Genomic DNA, 18,644 nt, shown 5'->3' on the forward strand with positions numbered 1-18,644 from the left:
GTAAGGAAGTGCAAAAAAACTCCAATGCTCCTGGATTGGGAGGATTAGCATCATGAAAATAGCAATACTTCCAAAGGCTATCTACAAATTCAATGCAATATCTATCAGTATTCCAACCTCATTCTTCAATGCAATAGGAGAAGCAACCCAAAATTCATATGGAACAATAAAAGACCTGGAATAGCAAAAACAATCCTTAGGAGAAAGAACAGTGCTAGAGGAATAGCAATACCAAATTTTAAACTCTACTACAAAGCCATAGTAATCAAAACAGCATGGTACTGGCATAAGAACAGATTTGAGGACCAATGGAATAGAACTAAAGACCCAGAAATGAACCATGGGAGCTAAAAAAATAGAATGGAAGAAAGCCTCTTCAGTAAAGGGTGCTGGCAAAATTGGCTAAACACCTGTAGAAAACTAAAGCTAGATCCTTATATATCACACTGTACCAGAATCAACTCCAAATGGATCAAAGACCTCGAAGTCAAAGTAGACACCCTTAAAACATTACAGGAAGGAATAGGAAATACTCTAAGTTTCTTTGGCACAGGCCAAAATTTTCTTAATAGAGACCCCAAAACACAACAAATCAAAGAAAGGTTGGACAAATGGGATTTCATGAAACTGCAGAGCTTCTGCATGGCTAAGGACATAGCTAGCAAGATCAATAGAAAGCCCATGGATTGGGAGAAGAGCTTCACTAGCCATACAATGGACAAGGGTCTCATATCTAAAATATACTTGGAACTCAGAAAATTAAATCTCCCAACAACAAATCCTCAAAGAAACAGCTGCCTAATAAATAAGTGGGCTAAAGACTTAAAGAGAAACTTCTCTGAAGAGGAAAGAAGGATGGCCAATAGACACATGAAGAAATGCTTAACCTCCCTAGCCATAAAAGAAATGCAAATCAAAAAGAACATGTAGATTTCACCTCACCCCAGTTAGAATGGCTATCATCAAGAACTCTAATAACAACAGATGCTGGAGGGGCTGTGTCCAAAAGGGAACCCTACTGCATTGTTGGTTTGAATAGCATAGGCTTTCCTACCTCCCTTTTTTATTTCTCCAAGACATTTAAACTTTTTAAAAAGATAATTATCCACAAGACCATTGATGAATTTGCTTAATGCATTGCAAGCATTGGTTCTCAATAAACTCCATTTACTCTGTTTCTTTTAAGCTAGATGTGGAATCTGTATTTGAGTCCCTAAGTATGTTAGATATGAGTATGTTGAAAGTGATGTTAGGTATTTTCCAGTACATCTTGTCAGACATGTCATGTCTCATGGACCTACTATCACTATGTCAAAATCAACCTTTAAACTAAGAGAGTGATACTGATATATTTTCCTTGTGAGCTACAGGAATCTGTGGAATAATCTACCATGGTACCACCCAGTTTTGCCAGTGGTTTTCTTGAAGATCTTATGTCCATCTTGAGTATTATTTGAAAAATGTTATTTCATATGGGTGAAAAATGGTCATATGCTTTGTTTTGATCTAGATGGGCTAAACCATGAGTGTGTGCAGATTCTTTTCTTGGGAGAACAGCTAGAAAGTAAAACTTTGAATGGGCCCCCATTCTCCTTTCATTCAGTCCTGCTTCAGTGAGTGTTTTCTAGAAGGGATATGTTCAAGGTTGTCAGACTTCATGTCTCTCACAGCCCATGCATAGCCTCACATGTATCTAACCAGCAATTGAGCTGGTCTTTTAATTATTGACAGAGTTGGAGCCAGAGAGCCAACTTCTATGAGCAGGAGGTGTCCAAAGTGTCAGGAGGCCTGGGGCCCACCGGCCTCTTCTCACGCGCATAGCCCTCTCATGGGGCAGTCGCTTGCCTATCTCCTGTTTGTTTTATGGCCCCCGACAAGGAGCAGTGGTGAGTTAAGAGATTTCTATAGGCCCTAAGGTTACAAACAAAGCAAAAAGACCTAAATCTTGACTCTAGAGATTTCTTAGAACAGCAACTGAAAACATTTCCAGCAAAATGCAATAATGTCTGAAAGATGGTTCTTCTTAATCCATTCTGTACCTAAGCAATGTTGCTACCCTTCTTTTATGAGACTCTGGGATAAGGTACTCAACCTTTTGCCCTGTGACTGAATCTCTGTTAATTCCAAGATACTGTTTCTGTGAGACATTTCCTAGATAATTATTGATTTCAATTCAACTAAAAAGAGGAAGAGAACTCCATGAGACTGCAACCTTTCTTTGATTCTCCTTCTGAGTCTACTATTTATTTTTGTCTGCCAGTCATAGGGCTTGAACTCAGGGCCTGGGTGCTGTCCCTGCTCTTTTTTTTCCCTCAAGATTAATACTTTACTACTTGAGCCGCAACTCCACCTCTGGCTTTTTGGTGGTTGATTGGAGATAAGAGCCTCACAAATTTTCCTGCTCAGGGTAGGTTTGAACCACAGTCCTCAGATCTCAACTTTCTGAGCAGCTAGTGTTACAGGTATAAGCCACCAGTGCTTGGCTCTACTATTTTTTAACCTTCTTTGCACAATCATTTAATAACACCAAAATGAAAATAATTAAGTTCCTTAGTAGATTCAGGTATTTGTTCATTTTCATGAATGAAGCTATTTTATCATTTTGGTTGCTTTTATCTCCTCTGTGAATTTATATTGGATACCTATTGGCTGTTATTTTCTCCAATCTGCTAACCACTAACCATTACAAATACCAGACGATGCAGTTGGGAAACTTTCATGTGGCTCTTTCCTCTGGAAAAACCACTGGGCTGGCATGTGGCTCAGCATGTTGGTGTAATATCCTATCTGCTAAGGCAATATTGTGGCTTAGCAAAGGCGAGGGAGAAAAAACCCCCAGGGGAAATGGAATGTCCATCTATGTTGTAAAAGACTTGGTTTGAAAATCATTAAAGATGTATCACAGGGCCTTTGATTTCAGGATCATGAATGGGGGGTCAGATGGCTCACAAACTCCTTGATATCATAAGCACTGCTTTCTGGGTCTTTCCACCATTCATTTCCCTGGGGAGACTTTCACTAGATTCTTAAAAAGTTCATGACCCAACAAATGTCCAGGAATACTCAGCAAGAAAACATGAAATAGAAAAGAACTAAAGTCAAACAGACTCTGCCATGTAACTTTCTGTGATGACAGTCCTGGTGTAACCTGCTGCCCTAATATAGTGTATACCATATCCTTTACCCTCAGAATGACCTTCCTTAGGATCATCTGACTGCTTGTAAGCCCTATACTGAACATCACTACTATCCCAACTCTCCTGTGCAGTAGGCTTTCTACTAAACACAAACCATGTCTTTTTGGCTAAGTTGTCCTAGAAATGGTGATAATACTCCAGATTATCAGATCATAAAATCCTGCAGGGTAAGACAGACTCAGGGTCAGAGTCATATTAAGGCCTCTGGAAAGACTACTATAGATTATCCTGTTCTGAAACTCCCTAGGGCAAAGTCCTAGTCATTGTCTTTTTACCTACACCAGATTTAGGGGAAAGGCAGAGCAGAGGATAACTATTTAGAGCTTTGTCACCATCTGAAGAAAAGCTTGTAAGTGGGGAGGAGGGTATAGATTTGATGACTAGCTTTTAAGTACTAGGACATGGTTGTATGGAATAACAAATGACCTCCAAATAGCAAGAGCAGAACAGTGTTGGAGGAATAACAATACCAAACTCCAAACTCTAGTACAGAGCCATATTAATGAAAACTGCTTGGTACTAGCACAAAAATAGTCCCAAGGACCAATGGAACAGAATGGAAGATGCAGTTTTTTAAAGTATTCAGGTAACCTAAAAAGAGAGAGAGAGGGAAAGAGAAAGGGGAGAAGATAAAGGAAAGAAAGGAAGGAAGAAAGGAAGGAAGGAAGGAAGGAAGGAAGGAAGGAAGGAAGGAAGGAAGGAAGGAAGGAAGGAAAGAAAGAAAACATTCTTGGTTATGCAATCATGGGAAAGCCCTTAACCCAAGGTATTAATCTATTTTGTTAGTCACCAATAAATATTATTAAGCACCTGCGATGTGCAGGGCATGAGAAAAACATTGTGAACAAACCAGATGTCAACTTCTCCCAGTTTGGGGTTTAGCAGGGTGCTTTTGAGCAGGGTGCCAGGGTGCCAAGCCCCTGGCACATCGTAGCACTCTATAAAGGATATCAGTACAGAAAACTGTGTAGATTTAAATAAGGTTTTTTTTTCCTTACAACCAGCAAATAATTGATATTTAATTGCTGATCTCCTACTTAGATAATAAGGCTCAGCAGAGAATTATAAATACATGATTTACTTTGCTAAACTTATACATCTAACAGGCTAATTTCCATCCTATGAATTTTTGAATGGATAATTAGAACTTTCTTTTAGTTGATTGTTGGGACTTGTATATGGATATACTTTACTTATTCAAAAAGCCAACTAGACACATAAAAGATGAGAAAATAAACATCTTTTTCATAAAAGCATATTGACAGTGGATGTTAGGTTTTTCTTAAAGAATATTACCATTACTTTAAAATTTTGATTACTGCTATCATTAAACAAAATTTTCTCCATTTGATTTTGTTAGTAGTAAGTGGACTTGGGCTCCCTTCTTTGTTTCCTTTCTTTCTTCTTTCCTGCCTTCTGATAGGGTCTTTCTATATAGCCCAGGTGACTCCCGAGTGAGAGTGACTCCCTGAGGCTAAGATTACAATCATCCCCCACTGTGCAAGCCTGGCCTGGTTTTTTTTTTGTTTTTTTGTTTTTTTTTTTTTATTGTTTGTTGGTTTGTGTTTTTGTGGTGCTGAGGGGTAGAACTCAGGGCCTGGAATATGCTAGCCCTCTACTACTGGGCTATACTCTTTACCTTTTGGATGCTTTGGTTTGCATTTTATTTATTTGGTTTTGTGCTGATACTGGGGCTTGAATTTGGGGGGTATGAACATTGTGAACACTGTCCCTTCCCTTCCTCCGCCCCCCCCATCACACTGCCAGGCCTGGTGTGCTACCACTTTAGCCACAGTTCCACTTCTGAGATTTTTGGTGGTCAATTGGAGAAGATTGTCATATGCTTTTTTTGCTCAGGCTGTCTTCTACCCATATCTTCAGATCTTAGACTCTTAAGTAAAATCCTTTTGTTTTATTTTGGGAACTGGTACTGGGGCTTGATTCAGAGCCTAGGTGCTGTCCTTCAGCTTTGTTCACCAAAGGCTGGCGTTCTAGCAACTGAGCTACAACTCTACTTGCTTGTTTTGCATTTTAAATGCCCTCTACAGGTTCAGGTGTTGAAGGCCAAAGAAGATTTAGGAGGTGGGGTCTGTTAGAAGGAAGTGAGATTCCTGGAGTGTACCTTCGAAGACAACCGGACACTGCCCCTTCCTCTTCTCAATTTGCTTTCCAGTCACCAAAAAGTAAGCTACTTCTTGGCTACCAGTTTCCACCCTGCTATGAGTTTCTTCCAGATTACAAGTTATTACCATTGAGTCCTGTGCCCAGAGCCCAGGCCCAGAGCCATGGAGCAAGATAATTGTAAACTGAAACTTCTGAAACATAAGTCAAAATAAGCCTTTCCTTCTTTAAGTGGCCTATTTTAGGGATTTTGTCACAGCAACAGAAAGCTGACTAACACATGGGGTTGCCTAATTAACTCTTTCCTTTAAGCCAGAAGTGTCATTTTGAAAAATAGATGGAAAAGATCTCTGAGCGTGTTGCTCTCTGCAATTTGTCTTTCTCTTTGGAAGTAGTCACTTCAATAACAAACTCCATCTGAAATACATTGTCTCTATTTGGTGAAAGCACTTTGGGGGTCGCAGATTTCACAACTCTATAATCTCCGCAAACTGAGAGATTTCTCCTATCCTAGTGTGATAAATTAAATTAACATCTCCAGTTACTACCCAGAAAACAAGAGACAATTGGTGCAGAATGAACTGGCTACTTGGCAAATCACAATTTTTAAAAATTTATTGTATATGTTATGCTTGCCTTTTAGGCATTTTTATTTGAGGTGTCTGTAATTAATGATATGGTTCATTAGTTGGAGAACAGCTCACACAGCTCGGCAACACAGTAGTTCACAACATCCGGGGCTTAACTGATTCCACATGGCCTGGAGTCTTTCCTTAATGATGCTTTAGCAGGAATATTTTGATGGGATACTTTGATGTGTACAAGGCAAATGACATGCTTCCAACCAAGAGTATACAGCTGAGGTGTGTCATGCTAAATGTCGTTATTTTTGGCCTGTGTGTGATTAATAGTCCAAGCTGCTTCTATTACTTAGGATTTCCCCTGCTTTGATTTCTGTCAAACTCAGAGGCCAGCATTTGCAGCTATTGATGAGAAAGGTTTTGTGACTGAGTTACTGAAAATAAACTGAACACCTACATCTGTGTGGGAACTTAAAGGGGGAAAAATAGCTAATCCAGGCCTCATGAGAGAGAGATCAGCCTTACACAGTGGATGCTGGCTCTTCAGAAGAATTACTTGGGGACCGCTCAAAATACCTTCGACTGGTCACAGAGATCCTGACTTAATTAACTGGTCCAGGTTGGAGGCCAGATACTGATACTTTTGTTTGTAGCTAGACTTGCTTTTGAGGCATCTTGTCTGCTGAGACATCTTTTAAAGCCATCAGTTGGCACAACCTTTTGTGGCTTCCCATTGTACTTATGTATCACCTAAGCATCTTGAACCCTGGGTTACTCTCAAGTGACCCAGACACGGACCTCTCATCTATCAGCTCCCTCGCCTACCATCCTGACTGTACTTTTGTGTATGTGCTAATACTCGAGTTTGAATTCAGGGCCTTGTGCTTTCACTTTACTTTTTGGTTCACAGCTGGCTCTCTACCACTCAAGTTACACCTCTATTTCTAGCTTCTTGGTGATTAATTGGAGATAAGAATCTCACGGACATTTCTGCCCATTGGCTGGGTTTGAACCATGAACTCAGATCTCAGCCTCCTGAGTAGCTAGGATTAGGCTCCTGGCTCATGATTGTACGTTTTATATTGCCATTTCAGCTCACGGTCCCTCCACTCCCTCAGACTTCCTCTTGTGCTCCTCCTTCGGTTTCCTGTGCTTTCTGACTTTTTGTCAGCCTTGTTTCTGGTCATTTTTCAAGTGTCAGCCTGAATACCACCAGGCAAGAACATCTATCCTCCCAATATGCAGTAAGCCCTGGCTGTACTCCTCGCAGCCATCTCCTCCTGAGCATCTAGTAGCACTTGCATTCAGGCATCTGTTTGTATAATTCTTGGCAGTACATCATCTCTTTCCTGAGAGTGTGGGCTTGATAGAGCCAGGGATTAAGTTTGGCTCTGCTTTTATTCCATTAAACAGGAAATTCATGAGACTAAGAGAATATATCACTGAATACTGGTGGAATGAGTGGGAGCGTGGAATGAATGGCTATGGAACTGTAGAATAATAGAGGATTCAGCAAGATTGAGCCTACTCTATGGAAAAAAAAGATTTAGCATGAATAGTAATACTACAACTTCAACAGCAACTCCTTTATAAACATCCTACATCTGTAGAATAAAATATGCTCTCAGAAAAAAAAAAAACTCAAATGACTTAGCTGGGTGTGGTGGTATAATCCAGGCTAACTAGGAAGTGGAGGTGGGGAGGATTGAGGTTGGAGGCCCATGGAGGGAAAAAGTATGTCCTCAATCTCAAGAAATAAGATGGAAGCTGGGAGCTGGTGGATTTATTTTTTATTTATTTCTTATCACAAAACAAAGAGTGGTGGAATGGCTCCAAGTGGTAGAGTGCTAGCCTTGAGTGAAAAAGCTCAGGGACAGTGCCCAGGCCCACAACTAATAAAAATAAGATGGCCATGATGGACCTATTATAGCTTCAGCTCTGTGGAGATGTAAGTAGGAGGATCGGGATCTGAGGTCATCTCCAGGCAAAAATGTGAGCCCCTACCTGAAAAAATAAAATATAAGGATGAGGGGCATGGCTTAAGGGATATAATAAGTGCCTAGCAAGACTGAAATCCTGAGTTAACACCTCATGCCACGTCTCCCAAATTTGAATCCAGTTGTGTTATCAGAGAAAGACAAGTTTGTAAGAATGTTACACACTGTGCTTCTCTCTCCCGAGTAACAAAGTAATTGACTAAGAATAGATAGTTGAGAATTCAGTTTTCTCCCAATGGTGTTCTGGAGTGTTTTGAATTTCCCTTAATGGTCCTCTATCCTTCAAGTGGGAATATGGTGATAATAAAAAGAAAATAGCTTAATACATAAATAAGACATCCCTAACTCCAAGGCTTTTGCACCTCTCTGGTACTTGTCCAAGTACTGCAGGAGAGGTGTGCCCTTCACTTGCAGTCTGGAGAAGTGTACCTGGTCTTGTACAAGTTTTGTATTGTGGTAAGGGAGCTTCCTTGAACAGTGGTTTTTATGTTTTTGTTTTTTGTCCATCGTAGGGCTTGAACTCTGGGCCTGAGTGCTGTCTCGCAGCTCTTCAGCTCAGGGCGAGCACTCTACCACTTGAGCTACAGCGCTACTTCCCACAGCGTTATTTTTTGTATGGCCAAATGTTATTTTTCCCAATTCAGAGTGAAGAGAGGAGGGCATGGTGGTTATTAATTCATTTCCATAACTTATCTTCTTGTAACTTAGCTTCTTCCTTGAGACACTATCTTAAGCAAAAATAAATCTCAGCTCTTCCTCTTGTAGTAAACATCAGTAAGGGACCAGAGATAGATGAAGCAAAGGAGACACTTGTCTTGGAATCGGTCCTCCTTAAGCCCTGGGTTAGAATACACTCAATCTCTCGTTTTCTGAGCCCAACTGGGACATATGTGTATGTGTACATACATAAACATACATAAACATATACATACAGGTATACATATAGGTATACATGTATATACACATGTGTGTATATGTATATATATGTATATACATATATGCATACATGTGTATGTATGTGTGTGTGCATGTATATGAGTGCAGGTGCTGGGACTTAACTTGAAGCCTCACCTTTTCCCTTGGCTTGTTTTTACTCAAGGCTGGCACTCTACTATTTGAGCCACAGCTTTACTTCCAGCTTTTTGCTAGTTTATTGGGGTAAGTGTCTCAGGGAGTTTCTGTCTCAGTTGATTTCAAACTCGGATCTTCAGTCTCAGCCTCCTGAGTAGCTAGTAGTCATGAGTACCAACACCATGCCTAAGAGCTTATATTTCTGTGCCCAATGAACCTTAAGAAAGCACTAGAATTGTTTTGTTCAATCCAAACTCAACACTTCCCACCTTGTAGAAAGCCCATCTGAGTGTCATGCTTTATTTATGGAATTTGTCTATACCAAATATGATATCCTTTCAGAATTTTGAAAAAATAAAATTATTGATATCAACTATCCCAGTTATTTCAAATTTGATCTCTTCTAATTATAGCTACTTAATATTATATATATATATGTATATATATGTATATACGTTTTTTTTTTCCAGTCTTGGGGCCTGGGCCTGGGCAATGTCCCTCAACTCTTCAGCTCAAGGCTAGCGCTCTACCACTTGAGCCACAGCACCACTTCCAGCTTTGCCTGCTTATGTGGTGCTGACAAATCAAACCCAGGGCCTCATGCATGCAAGGCAAGCACTCTACCACTGGGCCACCTTCCCAGCCCCAGCATTGTTACCTCTCCTTTGTTTTTCCCTTACCATCCCTCCCCCCTCCCAAGTTGTCCCTCCCCACCCCTGCCCCTGCAAAGTTGTAAAGTTCATTTTCAACATAGTGTCTTGTACATTACACTGTTACAATGGGTCATCCTGTATCCTTATTTCAACATTTTTCTTGATCTCCACAGAGAAGTATAAAAAGACACAGAAAAAAATTCTCATGTGTAGTTGAAGAAACTGAAAATTTACCTCTATGTTCATTCTTTCATGAAGGGAAGGTTCCCCAAAGCACAATTCTCCATTGCCAGCAATTCTCATTTCACATCCTTGTTTTCTCTTAGTGACAAGAATCACTGCATTCATTTACTTTTGACAATTTCCCTACCTTTTGTCATATCTCCTTTAACCCTGTATTGTCCAATATGGTAGCCACCACTCACGTGGGACTCTTGAACACTTGTGGTGGAACTGATCCCAAATGAGATGGAATTTGAAGTTAGTGGTTGCTACTGTGATATACCAGATTAAAATTCTATTATTGATGGAATACTGAGATCATAATATTTTGGATATTTGGGGGTCATTCAAAGATACTGGTAAAATTCTATTTCTTAAAAAAATTAATATAAGATTGCATGTGTGACTTGCATGTGTGGCCTGCAGTCTTATTTCTGTAGGATAGGGCTGGTCTATAAGTGTGTGTCTGTGTCTGCAGAGTCAGGGAACAGTGGCTGTTGTCTTTATACTCTTGTTTACATACTTGTACACCAGCTTTAAGCACAGAGCCTGGGAGGCATTTAGTTCCTCTATTTCCCCAACAAAAGCTCAGGAAAATGATGAAAGGGATAACATTGATCAGAATTCCTTGTCTTTATAAATTTATATACTGAAATGAAACCCTCTTGAACAACTACTTAAAATAATAAAAACAAAAATAAAATGCAAAAAAATAAAAGGACAAAAAACCCCTCTACTTATTAAATGAATCAATGGCCATGCCAATAGAAATTGCAGAAATTTCCATATGGGTTTGGGGCTAAGTAACCTGTTCTTTAAGCACAACTTATTTTAAATACCTTAAAAATCTATTTCTTTGCTACCATCCTTTTATATTTTTATTTTTCTCAGTTATAGGACTTGAACTCTGGGCCTGGGCCCTAGTCCCTGAGCTCTTCAGCTCAAGGTTAGTGCTGTACTAACCTTGTGGCCACAGTGCCACTTCAGTTTTCTGGGGGTTAATTAGAGATAAGAGTCTCGTGGACATCTAATAAAGTGAAAGCAGGGGTTATACTGTGGGGGAGGGACATACAAAGCAACAAAGAGATAATCTGATAAATGTGTTGGAAACAAATGCATGAAAGAAAAAAAACATTTAAATACATATCTAAGGATTCATTTTCCTAACAGCACATTATCTGACCTTTTCTGCTTGACTCATACATATACTGGATATTGCAAATAAGGGAAACCATGGGACCTATGTTTCTTTGAGCCTGGCTTACTTCACTTAATATAATTTTTTCCAAGCCTTTCCATTTCCAAGCCTTTCCTTACCAATGTCATTCTTTCTGATAGAGGCATAGAATTCCATTGTGTATATATACCACATTTTCTTGATCCATTCATCTATTGAGGGGCATCTGGGTTGGTTCCATATCTTAGCTATGGTAAATAATGCTGCAATAAACATAGTTGTGCTGGTAGCTTTAGTGTGGTCTTGTTTGTAAACATTTGGGTAAATGTCCAAAAAGGGGATTGCTGGGTCATAGGGGAGCTCTATATGAAGTCTTTTGAGGAACCTCCATCCTGCTTTCCAAAGTGGTTGAACAAGTTTACACTCCCACAAACAATTCAGTAAGGTTCCCTTCTGTCCACATCCCCTCCAGCATCTGTTGTTATTAGAGTTCTTGATTTTTGCCATTCTAACTGGGGTGAGATGGTATCTCAATGTTGTTTTGATTTGCATTTCTTTTATGGCTAGGGATGTTGAGCATTTCTTCATGTGTCTATTGGCCATCCTTCTTTCTTCTTCAGAGAAGCTTCTCTTTAAGTCTTTTGCCCACTTATTTATTGGGCAGTTGTTTCTTTGAGGATTTGTTGTTGGGGGATTGTTTGTATAATTTGTTGAGGAGAAGAGGAAAAACAAGTCGTTTAAGGATACTGGTAGACCCGTTGCAACAATGAGAAGTACAAGTTGTCATGTCGAAAACGAACTTTACAACTTTGGTGGGGGGGGGAGGATTGGGTGGGGGGGTGGGTGGGGGGAGGCTGGGAAGGGATGTGAAGGGTAAACAAAGGAGGAGGCTGCAATGCTTGATAAGAAATGTACTCATTATCTTGCCCATGTAATTGCAACCCCTCTGTACAGTATGTTCACAAAAGAAAAAGAAATAAAAATTATTTTCTGTGGAAAAAAAATTCCAGTGATGACACAGAGAAAAAAAAAAAAGTCTCGTGGACTTTCCTGCCCGGGCTGGCTTTGAACTGTAATCCTAAACTCTCAGCTTCCTAAATAGCTAGGATTACAGGTATGAGCCACTGGCGCCTGGTGCTACCTTCTTTTTTAATGCTACATGTTTTTAGAGTTGCATCTCTCAGACATTCCCAATGGTTTGAGGACTACTCTGTGGCATCTCAGAATATCCATACAGCCAAAAAGCACTTCTTGATGGTCTTCCAACACTGCCACAGGAAACTAACAAAATCAAGACCTGGATGTAGTCTGGAAGTTATAGTTTATTTGTTGTGTCAGTATAAACCACCAGCCAGAAGGCATGGTTCTTTTTTTCCCTGTTTTTCTTTCCCCTTCTCTCTTGTCCCTGAGACCTGAGCCTTTCACTATGTTATGATCCATCTAGCTGGAGATCTTGGCAAACTGTTGACACTAATTATGATCTGCTTTCCTTCTCTGTTAAGGACATATTAAACTATTTGAAGGTGAAGGTGGGGCATGCTAGTTCATACCTGTAATCTTAGCTTCTTGGGAGGTAGTACTAGGAGGAAAATACTCCAAGGCCAGTGCTATTTCAACAAAAAGTTGAGCGTGGTGACCTGTCAACCCAGCTAGGTGGGAGGCATAAATAGAAGAATCTCAGTCCATGCTGGCCTTGTTAAAACATGTAAGATCCCACCTGAAAAGTAAAGCAAAAGAGGGCTGGGGTGTGGCTCAAGTAGTAGAGTGTGCACATAGCAAGCCCAAAGGCCAGAGTTCAAACCTCACTATTACCACAAATGAAAAAAAAATGCTTTTTTTTTTTTTTTTTTTGGAGAAAAGCAAAGAAGTATCTTACTTATTCAATAGTAACTCAAAACCTTCTTACCTTTACAGAGTATGTAGAATCTTCTTCTTGGAACTAAAAACAAAACTTCTTTCTTTAAAGAAATAAAATGCCTTGTGGTTTAGTTCTCCACACCTCTAAGCAAATGTCTTTGAAATTAATGTCAGAAGTGCCAGCAGACAACTCTGATAGATGCTAGCTGAGAAGGAATGAGCTAGTGTTACATACAAGATGCTAGAAGAACCTTCTAGTTCCACCCCTCTGCCCAATCTGTCAACCCAAGTGAAAACCACACAGTTGTTTTAATTTCTACCTTCAGTCTGTTACATTGGGGGTTGAACTTGGGGGCCTAACACTGGCTAGGCTGACACTCTACCTTTTAAGCAACACTCACAGACCTATTTTTTCGGTGGTTATTTCTTAGATAGGGTCTTTTTCTGCCCAGGTACATGCCTGAGTCATCATCTACCTACTTTAGGCTTCTCATTGTTGCTGGGATCACAGGCAGACTCTGCCCAAGCTGGCTTGGCACCACAATCTTCTCCTCTGTAGCTTGAAATAACAGGCTTATGAGACTTCACCCAATTATGGATCGAGAAGCAGTACTAACTTTTGAGCCCAAGCTGGTCAGATTCTTCCAGTCTCAGCCAGCCTCCCAAGTATCTACGCTTACAGGTGTAAGCCATTGGTGTCTGCCTCTATTATACTTACTTTTATATAATTTGGCAATGTTTGACAGTGTTCTTTACAATTTAAACATATGGTATGAATTCTTGAGGAAATATCGAGTATGATTTAAAGCTCACAGAATTTTAAATTTAAAAATGACAGATATGCAGCTTAGTATGTTTTCCCTAGGTAAACAGGATAAATTTGGCAAAAGAGGCTATTTCCAAGATCTCCAACATATTGGTGTGTGTGCTCAGGTCCTGGATGATGACCCTGAGCTTCTTTATGCTCAAAGCTAGTGCTCTATCACTTGAGCCAGAGCTCCACTTCTGGCTTTTTTTTTGTTGTTGCAGATAAAGAGTCACAGACTTTCCTACCCAGGCTAACTTTGGGCCATGATCCTCAGATCTCAGCCCCCAGAGTAGCTAGGATTATAGGCATGAGCCACCAGCACCAGGTTGGCTATTTTTTTTTATAATCCCCAAACCAAATAAGAAGATCAAGGATAGGGAATAAATATATGTGAATTCTTTCCATCATTAAGATATTTTGTAGCCCAAATTATCATTTCTTAGTAAGACTTTAACCTGCCTAGGTTTTTTACAAGAGATAACAATTTATATCTCTTCAGTCTTGAAGAACATTTTGCCCTTTACATCTTGATATTGGTACAAACTATGTATGTGAATGAATATACAGGTAGGAGTAGAAACTACTTTTTCTCAGGATTTGTAGTGGCATTAGACAGAAAGGTAATCTAGAAACATTGCTTTTGTGGATTTTGATGTGTTGGTTGGCTTTAGTAGGCTTTACCTGAAGTTCCTATGTGTTTGACAGCTTAATGGTGTTGAGTATTGTATCATGGTACCTGAAGCATCTGATTTTGACTGCTTCAGGGGGTTAAGATTCTAACCAGACATTTTTCTTGAGCATGGTGCTTAATTGTTTTTTGTTTTTGTTTTTGTTTTTGATAGCCTGTATATTTCAACATGTACATATAGTGAGTAGGGATCTAATCCAGTCTCCCTCCTTCCATCCTTACCATACCCTCACCCCCAGTGCTTTCAAACCTCTAGTTCTTAACTATTCTGTACTCAGGGTTGACCTGTTTTAGCTTCCTCATATGAGAGAGAATGCTGTATTTGTCTTTATGTATCTGGTTTATTTTAGTTCATGTAATATCCTTTCATTTTATCTATGATGCCACAGGATTTCGTTGTTTTTATAGTTGAGTACACTCTGTTGTGTATAAACACATTTTCTTTATTCATATGTTGATGAGCATCCAGTTGAAGCCACAGCTTACCTATTGCGAATAGTGCTGCAGTAGCCAGGGGTGTTGGTAGGCCGATGTCATTTGCTCTGGCTCTATGCCCAGCAGTGGAACAGCTGGATCATATGGTAGATGCATTTTTAGTGTTTTGAGGAACCTCATACTTGAGAGTTTCTCTTATTCTATATCCTTGCCAGCTTTTCGGATTTTTAAAAAAATAATAACTATTCTAAAGAGAGTGAGCTGATATCATATGTAGTTTTAATTTGCTTTCCTAAGCACTAATGATATTGAGCATTTTTTCATATATTTGTTGACGATTTGTATTTGGTTTTGTGTGGTACTGGGGCTTGAACTCAGGGCCTCACACAGTTGCTTAGCTGTTTTCTTCAAGGCTGGCACTCTATCACTTGAGCCATACCTCCACTTTGCTTATTAATTGGAGATGAGAGTCGCTTCCAGGTATATCTGTGTGGATTGGCTTTGAACTTTGATCCTCAGATCTTAGCCTCCTGAGCAGCTAGGATTACAGGGCATAAGTCAGTCACCAGCACCCAGCCTGTATTTTCTGCTTTTGAGAAGTGTCTGTTTCCATGCTTTGCTCATTTTTAGTTGGCCACTTAATATCTTGTTGATATTTGATATTCAGCAATGGTATTAAATGAAACCTACACATTCCTGAAAGAATTGGTATCATTGAAAATATACATTTGAAATCAACTGAATGGGTGTCCTAACCAGACTTGGGATCTCTCCAAGTCTCTCTGGCAAGGAGATGGTGAGTGGATGTTCTATAATGCTCACTGAGTAATGTTTGTTCTATGCACTGGTAAGTACAATGGGAGTGAAGGTCAGGATGACAGAAAGCTCGAATAAGCGCAGCTTTATTTCTACATTACATTGTTCTTTGCATAAAATGTTGCATAATTGCAAGAAATGGCTCAGTAAGCAGTTTTTCCATGGTGAAAATAAATGTATTAACCTTCCTCAGAACCTGTACCTATATTTCAATATCAGACTGACCCTATCACTAGAAGCCCACAGTTTCCTAGACAGCCTCAAACAAGTAAAGGACAGACCTAATCTTTTCCAACTGACAAGAAAAACAAGCCTTGAGTTCCAGTCTTTGCTTCTAGGAAGATGACTCAGCTATTAGGTCTCTTGTAATGTTTTTTTTCTAGGAAATCCGGATCATCCCTGACCATTGAATTTATCACAGTAAATAGGATGTTTCTCTCAGACCTCCAGTTTTCATGATGTCCCAGATAGGGACTTGATTTGTGATTTGTTTCAGATTTCTTCTTGGTTGTTCCATGCTAATTCCATGTCTGTGTCTCCAGGCATGGTTATTGGCAATTAAGTGCCATGGTCGCTGTGTCATTACTGACCCACAGAGACTCTGATTAATTGTTGGTTCTTCTCACAGAACAGTGTTGCTCTGTTGTCCCTTTGGCCATGGCTTTCTAAACTTGTGAGAACTCTAGTTTTCTTTTAACCTTTGCTTGGGGGGCTTTCCCTCTGGGTGACAGTAATCCTATGATGAATATCTTCCTTTTGCTGAAGAAAGCTGGCTTCTGGGCATGTCCCATTTGTCTCTGTTTCAAGGTTTCACACCCCTTTGCAGTAGTATTTTCCAACTGAATTGGCAATGTTCTTATCGTCAATGAAAACAATAAATATTAATCATCGGTCCCTTCATGGTCCATGCTGGATCATTAATCAACTCAGCTTCTGCATTGTATAGTACCATTGGACTCAACTTTGCTATTTCCATGGGGCAGATCCGTCATCACTGCTTAGTGGGAGTGTTCACACTCTTCCCAACACCATGAGACACTTAGCCATCTGCTTATGGCCTGCCTTGACTCCAGGCTGAATCATTTCTCTCATGGGAACCTTTACTTATTCTTTGATAAAGCGACCATGTGCTTTAAGAATGAATTAATGAGACATATTTAGTAGAGCCTGGCACATGCTAGTATCTATGCGTAAGAACTATTTCCAGACCAATTCTATTGATTGCCAACAATAAGAGTAAAAAGTGCTTATAGTGAAGGATGGCCTATAACTTGCTCTTCTATATGTATGGTGTGTTGATACTTTAATTGTATTTCACAGCAGTCCTGGGGATGTTGGTATTATCATATGTGTAGTTTGGGAGGTAGAATGATGGAGCAAAGTGATTTGCCCAAGATCATAAAAACAGTTGTATTGTATTTGGATGTATTAAAAACAGTAACAAAAGCCACGAAAAAAATGTGAGGTGGTTCTCATTTGAAATAGCTGGTGAATAGGTACAGAAGAATCAGGGAGATACCATGTATGTAAGTTAAAACCATCAATACATTTCATCCTGAGGCTGGGCATAGTGACTCAAGTCAGTAATCTCAGGAAGGATCATAATGAGGGAGTAGAAAGACCTACATCTCAAGCAATAAGCCAGGTCTTCGTGGGTGTATACCTGTCATTCCAGCTACTCAGGAAGCTGAAACTAGAAAGATAATGGTCTGAGTCCATGTAGCCAGGCAAAAACTGTGCCAGAAAAATAACAAAGCAAAAAAGTGGCTTGTGGTTTGGCTTGAGTGTCTGTAAGTACAAGGCCCTGAGTTCAAACTCAAGTCCTATCAAAAAAGAGAACATTTTTAAAAATATTTGATTGACTTAATACTGTAATTGTTTCCTTCCTTTTTTTTTTTCAAAGTAAAACTGTCAAAAAGTGACAACATTATTGGGATGAAATACTTTGGCCAGTCTTCAGTTAAAGAAAGAGTTGCTATACTAAACAGAGTGGAGGAAGTGGACATAAATTAACTCAGCATATGTGTTTTGTTTTAACTTTAAACCACCTAATGGAAGCTGTAAGCACCCAGGGAAGAAAACAGCTTGGTGAGTTCATTCCTCCTCATCAGCTCTCAGAGACACGTGTCCCCGAAGAACTCCATTAAAGTCTCCTGGGATGCATTCACATATGCCACCTCCACCTCTGGCTCTCTGAGGCATGAGTAGGCATAAATTAAATGGTAAGCCAGCAGCTGCAGGTCAGAATGAGGGTCCAAGTCCCAGGCATGTCTTTCATCCCTGAAAATCTGAGGGGCCTTCTTTTTTGGGTGGTGGGGATGGGGAAGTTTGTAATGGGGCTTGAACTCGGGGCCTCATGCTCCTGATTGGCTTTATCATTCAAAGCTGATGCTCTATTACTTGATTCACATCTCCACTTCTGGCTTTTTGTGGAGTAATTGGAGATAAGCATCTCCTGCATTTTCTCAACCCAGGCTAGCCTCAAACCTCAGTCCTCAGATCTCAGACCTTCAATTTTGGTGATTGTGTCTGCTCAGATTTTTATTCATTTAAGTTTTCATGTGGTGTTTTTTTTGTTTAGTTTTTTTGTTTTTTGTTTTTGTTTTTGGTCAGTCGTGGGGCTTGAACTCTGGGCTTGGGCGCTGTCCCTGAGCTCTTCAGCTCAAGGCAAGCACTCTACCGCTTGAGCCACAGTGCCACTTCTTGTTTTCTAGTAGTTTATTGGAGATAAGAGTCTCACAGACTTTCCTGCCTGGGCCTGGACCATGATCCTCAGGTCTCAGCCTCCTGAGTAGCTAGGATTACAAGCGTGAGCCACGGGCGCCCTATTAGTTTTCATGTTTTTAACATATGGTCCTGTGTATTTTTCTCTCTCCCTCTCCCTTCCTCTCTCCCTCTCTCCCTCTCTCTTTCTCTCCTTTCCTTCCTTCCTTCCATCTTTCCTTCCTTCCTTCCTTCCTTCCTTCCTTCCTTCCTTCCTTCCTTCCTTCCTTCCTTCCTTCCTTCCTTCCTTCCTTCCTT

This window comes from Dipodomys merriami, unplaced genomic scaffold (genome assembly GCF_024711535.1).
Source record: "Dipodomys merriami isolate MVZ:Mamm:240054 unplaced genomic scaffold, mDipMer1.0.p SCAF_13, whole genome shotgun sequence".
NCBI classification, from domain to species: domain Eukaryota; kingdom Metazoa; phylum Chordata; class Mammalia; order Rodentia; family Heteromyidae; genus Dipodomys; species Dipodomys merriami.